Source organism: Bombus affinis, chromosome 6 (genome assembly GCF_024516045.1).
Source record: "Bombus affinis isolate iyBomAffi1 chromosome 6, iyBomAffi1.2, whole genome shotgun sequence".
Classification (NCBI taxonomy): domain Eukaryota; kingdom Metazoa; phylum Arthropoda; class Insecta; order Hymenoptera; family Apidae; genus Bombus; species Bombus affinis.
This window is the reverse complement of record NC_066349.1, coordinates 10,859,228-10,871,529: the sequence shown is the minus strand read 5'-3', so window position 1 is coordinate 10,871,529 and position 12,302 is coordinate 10,859,228. Positions and strand designations below refer to the sequence as shown.

At 36.9% G+C, this 12,302-nt stretch overlaps 1 protein-coding gene and 1 long non-coding RNA gene across 9 annotated transcripts in view; one reads left to right on the top strand and one right to left on the bottom strand.

The window, feature by feature from the left end:
* The window catches only part of LOC126917692 (potassium voltage-gated channel protein eag), a 157,913-nt gene that overhangs the window by 76,370 nt on the left and 69,241 nt on the right, over nucleotides 1-12,302 (bottom strand). The window lies entirely within an intron of this gene.
* LOC126917725 (uncharacterized) lies at nucleotides 4,924-6,050 on the top strand. Its single transcript, XR_007711043.1, has 2 exons — nucleotides 4,924-5,044; nucleotides 5,665-6,050. It is a non-coding gene; the product is annotated as an uncharacterized LOC126917725 (long non-coding RNA).

Below are 12,302 nucleotides of genomic sequence, written 5' to 3'. Positions count from 1 at the left end.
AATATTGAATTCTTAATTACAATGAAAATCGCAATGGAACCAAAGATCGTGTAAATATGGCAACGAATTGAACAAACTCGGTTATCCGAACGCCAGTCTCTCGTATCCGAACTTATAATATAACGGGTGGTGATTGCTAGGAGTAACCTTTATTACCCAAACTATTCGATTATCTGAACCACCTTGTCCGCAGAATTGTTTGGATAAACGAGGTTCTATTATATCAAATTATTTAGCCAGGACCACTAACCTCTTTTCCCTTGGATTGTCCAATGAAACTAACATTCAGCGCAAATGTCCTGTATCGAACCGAATAAATCGTAATAAGAGTGTTTGGTGTTTTGCAAAATTTCAATTATTGGTTTACGTGTGAAGAGCCGAAAAAATGAGCTGAAGATCGCTGACGTAAGTATACATCAAAAGATCGTCAAAGTTATCTAGCGAAACGATTTGGTTTTACTTTATCTGGAATCACCTTCCCTGGGATTATCACAACTAATTGACAATCTGACCTTCGCCTTCGTGTAAGAAGTTTGAACGAGTTTCGTGAGGTTATCTCTTGATCGTTCCGTGGATAATCTTGATATACGTATAGCCGTTTCGGCGAACGATGCGGCTAAACACGACCACTAGGAGTGGTTACGTAACCTCCTTCGCGATGACCGCTTGCCCATCGTGCCACGTTCGTGAAAAAATTTCCAAACAAAGAAACGCGCTTCGCGGTTAATTTCTGGGTCGAACGTAAGCTGTATAGACTTCAATCGGACGAAGGATGTCCTCGTTGTTTCCCTGTGATCCGAGAATCCACACGAGCGAACCGGTTTAACTGCGGCTTCATCGATATACCACGTACGCGTATTTGTAGCGCGGAACGGATTTTCTTCGATCCTTTAAAACGTGGACGATACATTATTTAACATGTTATCTATAGACGATTCAATTTTTAGGGAGCCCGACCTTACCGACATGGAAATATTCACCTTCAAAGTTAGAAACCCTAACACGTAATCCCCTGTAGTAAACCGCTGCGCTAATGACTTTTTGATTAATTACGGGAAATCCGCTCTTACAAAGTCGTTGAAAAACTACCAACACGTTGTGTGAAATCGCTAGAAGAGGAACTTTTTTTTTTGTAAAATTCACCTCTGACTTTATCATTTTCGAATAGAAACAACGTGAAAGATGGGATATCGGTAATGTCGTCGGCGTTAAAATCCCGTAAGATGCGATATATGATAATAGTAGTATATAATTCCATGAGTTTTGCGCCCGGAGGATCGCAATTATTATTCACGGTGATTTTCTGACGCCATAAACGTAATAAGATTGTACTGCTTTCGCGAATAGTGTCGTATCTCGTGTTAAGTCAGCCTCATAACGTCGTTAAAACGTAAATTTGTAAATTTTAAAGAGCCTCTTCTTTAAAATTACACGTTTTCCGAGTTGTGCCATTATCAATGCCAAGCAGCGCTACGTTATACGTGTGTATGCCTCTTTAGACGCAGTCTTTCGGTGTTTGAAAAAAATGTTGGAATTTAAAGGTGGCGATTTTGAATTTTCTTTGTCTCCTTAGCACGCGTAAACTAATTATACTACTAAATACTGAGGCGCAGCGAAAAATATGTTATATTTGGTTCAAGACAAAGTACTTACACCGAACAGCTATCGTTGTATCGGCTGTCGTCGTACTTCTCATTTGATAATGTCACTACGATGACTGAATTATCACAAATCGTCTAAAGAATTTTTGCATTTTGTACACTCGTACACCCGTAAATTTGACGCGTGTTTGAAAATCGCTGTGTTAGTGGAACATTTCAATTCGCAATTTTTTTAATCAATTTACATTATCCGAATTTCGTTTTTTTAACATTGCGACTGAAAAAGAATTGATATTTGTTGCTTGATATTTGTTTCGTCGCTTCGTTCACGAAAACTTTTATGGCAATTTGTCGTCTCTTAAGCACGATATATCGAACGAAAATGAAAACTATTTGATCGTACTACTTGTTTACTACTTATCTATTTATCTAATAAATAAGCAGTGACGTGTCTTCTCTTATTTCTTGCAAGAAATTTCCTATTGTGAAACGAGCTGGCTAAAGTGGTTTTTACTACTTGGGAGCCGACGTTCCAAGGCTCTGATACTCGCATTACGAACTACTCGTGTTTTTCTTCATCTTGAAGCCAATACCACATAATGTTCCCTAGGATACTCCTACGCGATCGTATTTCTCCAACTGCTTTTTCCAACGCTGACTGACAACCATAACGCAAATTCCTTCGCGTGACGTACGTTGAGAAAAAAGTGGAAATCGTTCGATCGACAAATATCAAATCCACCATAAATTGAATCGTCTTCTGATTGTAAACTCAAACGAATCAGCGATGGCATAAAGAAGATAAAAAAGATTTATCGCCATCCAGAAACGCCATCGAAAGTATAGCCACGTGTATTCAGCGGCGGATAAAGGAAACTTTAAAATTGATAAGTACGCTATGAATTTTACCAACTGTTGTACAAAACGTTTCTTTTTCCTTCCATATCGGTAACTGTTATCTATTCTCGCGTATACTATAGTGTTATATCGTGGTACGTACGATATTTATTCGTTATCATATTATATTACGGATTACTATCGCTAGGTAAATACCGTAGCTGTCTGTTGATCGTTAAGTTAGAATAAGACAGATCAAGGCATATCTAAGTTAACGTAAGGAAGTTTTGCGCGATTGATGCGGCGTGTAAAAGAGAACCGAAACTCTTGTAATTTCATCGAGGAAACGATATATGAGATATACATTATAGATTGATACTTCTTGTATAGAATGTCCAGCTGCATCGGCTAATGTATTAAAAGATGTATGATTTCGTCTAAAAACATCGCGGACCTTCGTATGTCCTCTACGCGTCCACCTAGGGAAAACTAATCGCGTCGAATTATACCCGCCTCGAATCCATTCAACCTGAAGCATTTTTTAATGTTATCAAGAACAAGCGAGATATTTCAAGCGACAGAGTTACATGGTACACCCTGCATATGTATAATTTAATTGGTAAATTAAGTTATATTAGTAAGTTCCCTATTCTGTTATGTAGTTTCCTATTATACTATGGTATATATATTATATTATATTTATTCATTGCCCTTATTATATAATATTTACTACGCGTAAATTCATTTTGCAAAATTATGGTGCCTTTTTAATATTCCCTACTTTATAATTTATTCTTTGCTATTATGGATGTGAATTCTATAGAATTCAAACTACCCGCCAACCGACATATTTACTTTTGCTTTGTTTTACCGGCAGCCATTTTTCTGAATTACTGAAATCTATTCTCGATTTTCCAAGTAAAATTTGTAGTAGATTTGTTATTAGTTGTTATTGTATATAAGTTAAAAGAGAGAGAGAGAGAGAGAGAGAGAGAGAGAGAGAGAGAGAGAGAGAGAGAGAGAGATGAGCAATATAGCGAAAAATATCAAAGAATAAATTATAAAATAGGAAGTGTTAAAGAGGCACCATAATTTTAGAAAATGAATTTACGCGTGTGTATATATATATATATATATATATATATCTACTATCTTATTCTTCTATGTTACTCTTTTGTCCATCTGCCTGCCATTGTGCATGAGGCTGGTACGAGTCGACCCTCGAGTGAGCAAAGTCGTCGATTGTGGTCGGAGTTCTAGCAAAATCAGCCTTGGGCCGGGTTCCCAACGAAACAAGCGGTGGCACGGGACACGCGATATTCAGCTGGTCGTGCTTCTAATCGTTGCAGTTTCGCTTTTCGTTACGAATGCCTGAGGAAGGAAGGTGCGTGCCATGCTCGATAAAATCCGTCGAGAAACCTTCGGGAAAAATTTCTTCGCCATGTCGCGTGTCGTCCTATAAAGTACGGTACCAAGCTTGCGACACCTTTCGAAATACGTTCGACTCACTTGCGTGACAATCTCGACCATCTCGAGCGGAGTTCCAACATCGAAACTGCTTTCTCTCGGACGTTTCGATCGGGAAAATTCGATTTTAACGAATAACCGAATCGCACTCTTCGTTTCTTTATTTATGCTCATAGAAATATGAATTTGCATTAAAACGCACCATCTAGTAAATATATATATAGTGTAGTAAGTTTTCAATGTTTCTAGAAATAGCCACAAGATGCTAAATGAAAAATCCACATTGAGCAATCTTGAAACTGTTCTTTTTTCTTATTTTTTGATCAAATTTGATTTTAGGTCCTATTCCTTGATTTATCTTTGAAAAAATATAAATTTACATCGAAACGCGTTATATAAACGCGAATACTAGTTTACTCTTTCATTTAGTTGAAGTTTGGTAATTCAGTTTCGTTGAACTTCGTGTCATAAAAACGAAACGGAATATACATCTGCTCTCGGTTGAATTTACTTCAATTCTGACGTCGCATTCGTATCTTTCTAAGGAAGTCGTAGAAACTCTTCGAAACGCGTTATCCTAGATTTTTACGATTTTCATACAAAGTTACGAAGCAATCAGTTCGACTTTCAAATCTGTAATCCTCTCACTGACGGCGGCATTGCTAAACTTCGAATCCTCTACTTCTCCTCTACTTTTACAACGATGCTTGTCGATACATTTTATATTTATGACAAACTGCTGGTAAGCTAATAATCACCATGACGAAACTTCCCCATTCCAATTACCAGTAATTGAATCATCAGTAATGAGAATACGCCAATATATTGTAGGTTAGAAACGATGCTTATTGCCAACGAACACAAACAAACTATTCGCTGCAGTAATTGCTTCTTCATCAAATCAATATTTATTTCTAGGAAACTAGACCTTCTCCAAATTGCATATGAAAATATTAACGATAAAAATACAATAATATATTGTAGGTTAGAAACGATGCTTAATGCCAAGAAAGACAGACTATCTGCTGTGGAAATTACATCTTGACCAACTCAATATTTATTCTTAAAAGCTGAAACCTGATCTTCTTCCAAATTGTATATTGGAATAACAACAATAAAGATACAATGATATATTGTAGGTTAGGAACGATGCTTATTGTCAAGAAACGCAAACTATTTGCTGTGGAAATTATCTCCTGACCAACCGGATATTTATTCTTAAAAGCTGAAACCTGATCTTCTTCCAAATTGTGTATTGGAATAACAACAATAAAGATAGAATGATATATTTTAGGTTAGGAACGATGCTTATTGTCAAGAAACGCAAACTATTTGCTGTGCAAATTATATCTTGATTAACCAGATATTTATTCTTAAAAGCTGAAACCTGATCTTCTTCCAAATTGTGCACTGAAATAACAACAATAAAGATAGAATGATATATTTTAGGTTAGGAACGATGCTTATTGTCAAGAAACGCAAACTATTTGCTGTGCAAATTATATCTTGATTAATCAGATATTTATTCTTAAAAGCTGAAACCTGATCTTCTTCCAAACTGTGCACTGAAATATCAACAATAAAGATACAATGATATATTTTAGGTTAGGAACGATGCTTATTGTCAAGAAACGCAAACTATTTGCTGTGGAGATTATATCTTGACCAACCGGATATTTATTCTTAAAAGCTGAAACCTGATCTTCTTCCAAACTGTGCACTGAAATATCAACAAAGAAGATACAATGATATATTTTAGGTTAGGAACGATGCTTATTGTCAAGAAACGCAAACTATTTGCTGTGGAGATTATATCTTGACCAACCGGATATTTATTCTTAAAAGCTGAAACCTGATCTTCTTCCAAACTGTGCACTGAAATATCAACAAAGAAGATACAATAATACATTGTAGGTTAGAAACTGTTTTATCGACAAGGAACAAAAGAATCTTATCCACCGTAGAAATTCGACGTTACTTCTCAACAACTAACTATTTATCCTTAAAAGCTCGAATTTATTTAAAGAGACAACGCATAGCGCGCATACGATAGAAGAGAACCGTTGTACTACTTTTCCCTGTTTATTTCCCATTCGATCAAACGAGTACGCGAGCAAACAAGAGAAAGAACAAATACGTCCTCGACATTCGTCTCTTTAAACTTTCCAAAGCTTTGCAATTTCAGTTCGTCAGTTTTTTTTCACCTATCCTGAATTCACGATGAGGCAAGCAAACCTAATCGATACGTTTGAAAACAGGTTTTTCTCGCAACAAGCTTTCGTTAGTGGTAAAATTCAGATGGATTGGCGAGAGCGGTTGATGTTTTCGAGGGAAACACATCGAGTATGTACAGGCACGTAGCGTGGGTGCGGCCATTATTCGAGGGAATCGTCGGCCTCCTAATAACGGAGATACCGTCGTTGATTCCGTTATCTCGTTGTCATTCAACGAGATCGTTCCGTATTCCAGGCTCGTCCCGGAATATCGGCAATTTTCAATGATCGTTCCACCGGAACGCACAATGCCCACCAAAGTCTATTAAATTCCGCTCGATTCCGCGCCGCGGACGACAAGTCAAATCTTGTCTCGATTATTGTTGCCGTTCTTTGCCGATTGCCTGACGTATTCAGATATTTTAGGTATTTTTCGTACGCAAGCAGATATTGTAATTCGAACCCTGCGTGAAAGTATACAGGGTGTATCTTTTAGCAAGAAGATGATAAAAATTATTTATTATAATTATTATAATTGGCTGTATCTGTATTCGACGCTTTAGGTTGTTGAGAAAAACAGCTGTGAAAGGATTCGATGCACGGTCTTTTGTTTTCGAAAAATTGACAAGTTTTCTTTATATCTAACTTTATAAATTTTTTAAATATTAATATTATTATTTTTTTTGGTATTTAATTTCTGTAGTTTATTTTGATGAACTTTCGATTGTTTTAATTTATTATAGTACTCTTGCATATTGTTACGATTCAGTGGGTGGAGATTGTAATGAAAATATTCTAAAACTTAAGAAATTAATTTAAAGAAGTTAATTTCTCGTAGACAAGATGCGATCAAATTCCTTTGGGGCTGTTTTAGCATCGATCCAGGGGATCGAATGCGGATACAGTTTGCTCTTTCGAAATTTCGTAGTTCCTGTCGTCCCTTCGTAAGATCAATCGCCGTTTTCAGGACATTTCCAACAGCGTGAAAAAGAAATGTTTCGAAAGAAGAATTAGTCTTCGGTGCACTGCACGTTTAGGTATGAAGAATTTCCGAAGAAGCTGTCTTTCTATAAAATGTCCAAGTCACCTAGATTTTTCATATCCAACATATTTTTCATTTATATATTTTATTTGTCATAGTCACTCCAATTTCAATAGCAAAGCTCTGCGGCATACAGCTATGGACTCTTGAAACTTGCAGACGACATCCACTTAGGACTCTCGCAACACAACCACCGACTACAAATATGTTAAAAAGCTTAACAATCTCCGCTTCGATCCTCCTGTATTTTATACCAACTGTTCCTCGAAAAAATAAAAGAAGAGGAAGAAACGCCGTGTTATTGGGTTGGCAACTAAGCGATTGCGGGTTTTGTCATTAGGTGGCATTGGCAAAACCCGCAGTCATTTAGTTGCCAAGCCAATATTTCGTTCGTAGGAGACGCAAACTCGAAACGAGCTATGGTAATCGAAATTTTCCATCAGCGAAGCTATGGAAAAAGAGAAAAATGGAATTAAGGACGAGAGAAAAAAATCTACAAAAAAGAGAGAGAGAGCTGGCGATGAAAATTAATTAGTCGCGAGGAATGCAACGAGCGAAAGAATGCACGGTACGAACGTTTGCAGGTCGATTTGCAGATTCGTTGAATGACGAAAGAAAGAAAAAAAAGAGAGCTGCGCCACCCAACTTTCCCTTTCTTCGAATCACCTTTTCTTCCACCTCTCGAGTTTTTAGCTCGCGTCTCGGCTATTTGTTTCCGCGAAGGAACGAGCGCCGCGAATACGAAGGAAACGATTGTGAAGCAACTAATTAGGAAACGCGCCAATACAATCGATGCGCACGATTTCTCGTTAACGCCAAACTCGTTTTGCATTGTTTCGTCACCGACTAATGTTCGTTAGTGTTCGGTGTTCGTTCTGTTCCGGTAACCTTATCGAGCTAAGAATTCGTCCAGTTCAAAGGTCGTTGGACCAAAGATACCGTAGGCAGAAAAACGTTCGATCGATGGAATTTCTGGACTGGGATTCGATTCTGAATCGTTCGATTGCTTTGCAATTTTTGTCGCGTATTTATCACTAAAATATTACGATCAGAATAAGATGGAACTCTGTTTATATTAGGAACTCTGTTTCTTTCGTTTTAGAGGGAAATAATGGATGCACAACATTATTATTTATTTTATCGAATTACGTATGATCCATCTTGTTCTATCAAAATAAAGATCACAACGTTCGACAGATTAGGTTTCGTGTTTGTGCAAAGATGCGTTGCTGTAAAAGACCTGTCTGTAAAAGAAAAGGACTTTCCGGACAACCTAATATGAGACTGTCGGAGAACTACAATAGTTGGCTCGTGTGATCATATGATCCATGGTTGGATCATACGACAGGATTCGATCACGTTTATTACGAGAATTATCCAGGTAATATATAATACTTAGTACTAACTATAATATACAATTAATAGTGAGTCGAGGAGAAAGTCATAAAAATCACGTACTTCTATTGTCGTTACACGTGAATCTGTCTCAGAGCAGTTCTTAAAATTTCTTACCTCTGTTCTCCACACTTGCCTCATTGCTACATTTTCACTGTCTTTACAGATCCGAAATATGGTTATTCATATCCACAATCCTTCGAGAACACACGCCTAAATACAAAAATTCCATCTCTATCTCTTCTGCCTCTTTTGCATATTTGCTATCGTTCCCCGAGCCCAACCTACTCCTTTTCTAAAAACCATAGCCTCTGACTCATACGTTCATGCTGCTGTTTCAAGTATTGGAAAACGCTTTATGCTCGCTACGAGGCTCGTACGGCATGGCGGCGTGAGATTCTTATGTGGATTATCCGCTAAAACCGCTTTCCAATCGACGTTAACCTAACCGCCCACCAGCACTTAAATCGTCCGTTTTGCGAATTATCTGTGTTTTAGACTTTGCACGAGTCAGCGGTGAAGGGACTGCGAGGGACGACATTCTACTTATACAATACTTTACAATCGTTGGAAAATTCCAAAAAATCTTACTTCGCTCACTACTTTACGCTAAGAGCACCTATGACTCTCACAAGATCAATGATTTATAGTAAAAGTAAGTGGTGTACCCAGCTGCTTTGCCAGGTACTTATTCATACAGACAGTTTGAGAGCACTTGACCAGCTGATTTCGAAACAGGTGGATCGGTCGAAGAGGACCTGTGCTTTGGCCTGCGTGATCCTCAGGTTTAAATCCTCTCTTTTACTACTTTTACTGTTATATATAATATGGCAAAATTTGAAGAGAAGAGTCAGGCTGTCAGGCAAGAAAACGGAGCACATATAGAACATTTATTGTAATTTGTTGTAATTTTGTGGATACTCGCGGAGACAAAGGATTAGAGGAAACGTTAATCTTCTCAACTCTGGAATTTCATAAGGCGGTTTTTTCAATACGATTTTATGGATTTCCAGGAGTAAGCAGGTTTGATGTTCAATTCACCATTTCTTTTGAAAAACATCACGCGGGGTTGTTTACGTCTCTAAATACCATAGTCTTTTTCCCTAGTACTCGTACGAGGGAAAACTTCCACGCGCCCCGTTGCATCGGCCGACCTCCTTTCACCCGTGTAAGGAGGTTTGCTCGCGTGCAGGCGTATTTTGTCCGAGCTTTAATTGTCGATAACTAAAAAACAAAGCCGAAAACGCAAATTTTTTATTCTTCATTTTCGTCTTCTTTCGACTTCTAGAATCAGCCATTAAATTACCTGACACCTGTAGCCAAACACACTGTATACGCGACAGCATCAGTTTCGTCGTACAGCCTATACAACACGTAGAGTATACGGGATCACGAATTTCCGGATTATGGATGCGGCTAAACGGTGATGCTTTCGTATTAGCATGTTTGATCTATGTTCACCGTCGTATTAGAGGCTTCTATCGCCTTTGTATCATCGGCGACTGCAGCCACGGACATATGTGTGTAATCGAGAATGATCAATCTCAGTCAGAATAAGTATCTGACGATTGTCGCGAAAATCATGTTAACCATCAAAAGCAGAGCCTTCTTGTAAAACCAGTAGAAAACGAAAATCTTTGATGGACATTGCTCGTCTCGCTTCTGTGAATGAAATTCCTTATGACAGTGAAACTGATGAAGTTGAAGTAATATGAAGTAATATGTTGAAGTAAGAAGTCGGAATCATGAAGTACAACGGAGTCTCGGTTACTCGAGTCCCGTTTATCCGAAGTTCAGTATTAACCGAGGTGCCTCGAACTTTACCCTAACTTCAACTTCTTCGAAATTTTGTACGCGAAGAATACAAAAGTGTAAATAGTTCGATACGAAACTTTCAACCGATTAAACGATGGGTTAAATAAAATCGACCAAAAACACGTACGATATTCATTGTCAAAATATTTTCTATCGTTTTATTCTGCCATTTATAAACACCGATAGACCTTCTGGTATTATCCGACTTTTTGATCATCCGATAGAGCTCCACGTCACCTCGAATAACCAACGGTCTACAGTGCTGTAACTACAAATCGCTTTTTCCTCCCCTAATTATTCCACGAACCGAGAACGTTTTATTCTTTTAAAACATCACGACTAAGGATTGAAATAAAGGATTCTGCTCGACCACACGGACGAGCGAGCGTTACTCGCGTGCCTCGCATGCTTCAAGCGTTAAGGGACATCATTTTGCAACTGTGCACAACATCGAGAAAGTTACGACCGACCGACTGAAAGCAGTTTCAGTGGAAGAATCCCAACGCTGTTTGCAGCAGTGGGAGCACCGCTTCCGGTGCTATATATAGTACATATGGTGTTGAAGAGGACAATGTACGTTCTTGGTTAATCGACGTACAAACATTTTTACAGAACCAGTCTCGTTACTCTTTAGACATATATATATATGTCGGAGATGTAGGGACAACGGGCCTTTCTTTTGGAAGATTCCCCAATACTTGGGCTCGAGGTGACATAACTGGTCGCCGAACGTAGCCACGGTCACGGGATGAATGAAATGTCTTACAGAGGAGGTACCAGTGTTGAGGGATACGCTGTATAAACAATCAAGTCTTGATCAGGAGCAATGCTGGTTTACGTGGAACTGCCTAGCTACGGCGCTTGGGAATTTGTTGATATTCCCGATCGATATCTATTTGACATGTGTGACTGTATCTGTCTTTTATTTTGCAATCTCCTTGGAGAGTTTTCTGTCATTGACTTGGAGTCAGTCTGAAAGTAACCCAACGTCTGAGTTAACGTGTCTGCGTGCTACAAAATGTATTCCATTGTACAAAGAGTTTACCCGTTGACCGTGGATTCGTAATTGAGCCCAGGAACATTGTCAATAGCTTTTGTTATAGTTATTATTTATTTCACGCCTAAAATTTCTAACGAAATCCGACATTGTTGCTATAATTGTTTCTATTATTGTTGCTATTATTGTTACTATTATTGTTACTATTATTGTTTCTATTATTCTTTCTATTATTGTTTCTATTATTTGTTACTATTACTGTTACTATTATTGTTTCTATTATTGTTTCTATTATTGTTTCTATTATTGTTTCTATTATCGTTTCTATTATTGTTACTATTATTGTTTCTATTATTGTTACTATTATTGTTTCTATTATTGTTACTATTATTGTTTCTCTTAGTGTTTCTATTATTGTTTCTATTATTGTTTCTGTTGTTGTTTCTATTATTGTTTCTATTATTGTTACTATTATTGTTACTATTATTATTTGAATATTCAAAATTTCAAAAATTCAAATTTTCAATTTTTCAAATTTGAATTTTCAAGTTTGAATTTTCAAATTTGAATTTTCAAATTTGTATTTTCAAATTTTCAAATTTTCAAAAATTCAAATTTTCAAATTTTCAAATTTCCAAATTTTCAAAAATTCAAATTTTCAAATTTTCAAATTTGAATTTTCGAATTTGAATTTTCAAAAATTCAAACTTTCAAATTTGTTACTATTATTGTTACTATTATTGTTTCTATTATCGTTTCTATTATTGTTACTATTATTGTTACTATTATTGTTACTATTATTGTTTCTATTATTGTTTCTATTATTGTTTCTATTATTGTTTCTATTATCGTTTCTATTATTGTTACTATTATTGTTTCTATTATTGTTTCTATTATTGTTACTATTATTCTTACTATTATTGTTTCTATTATTG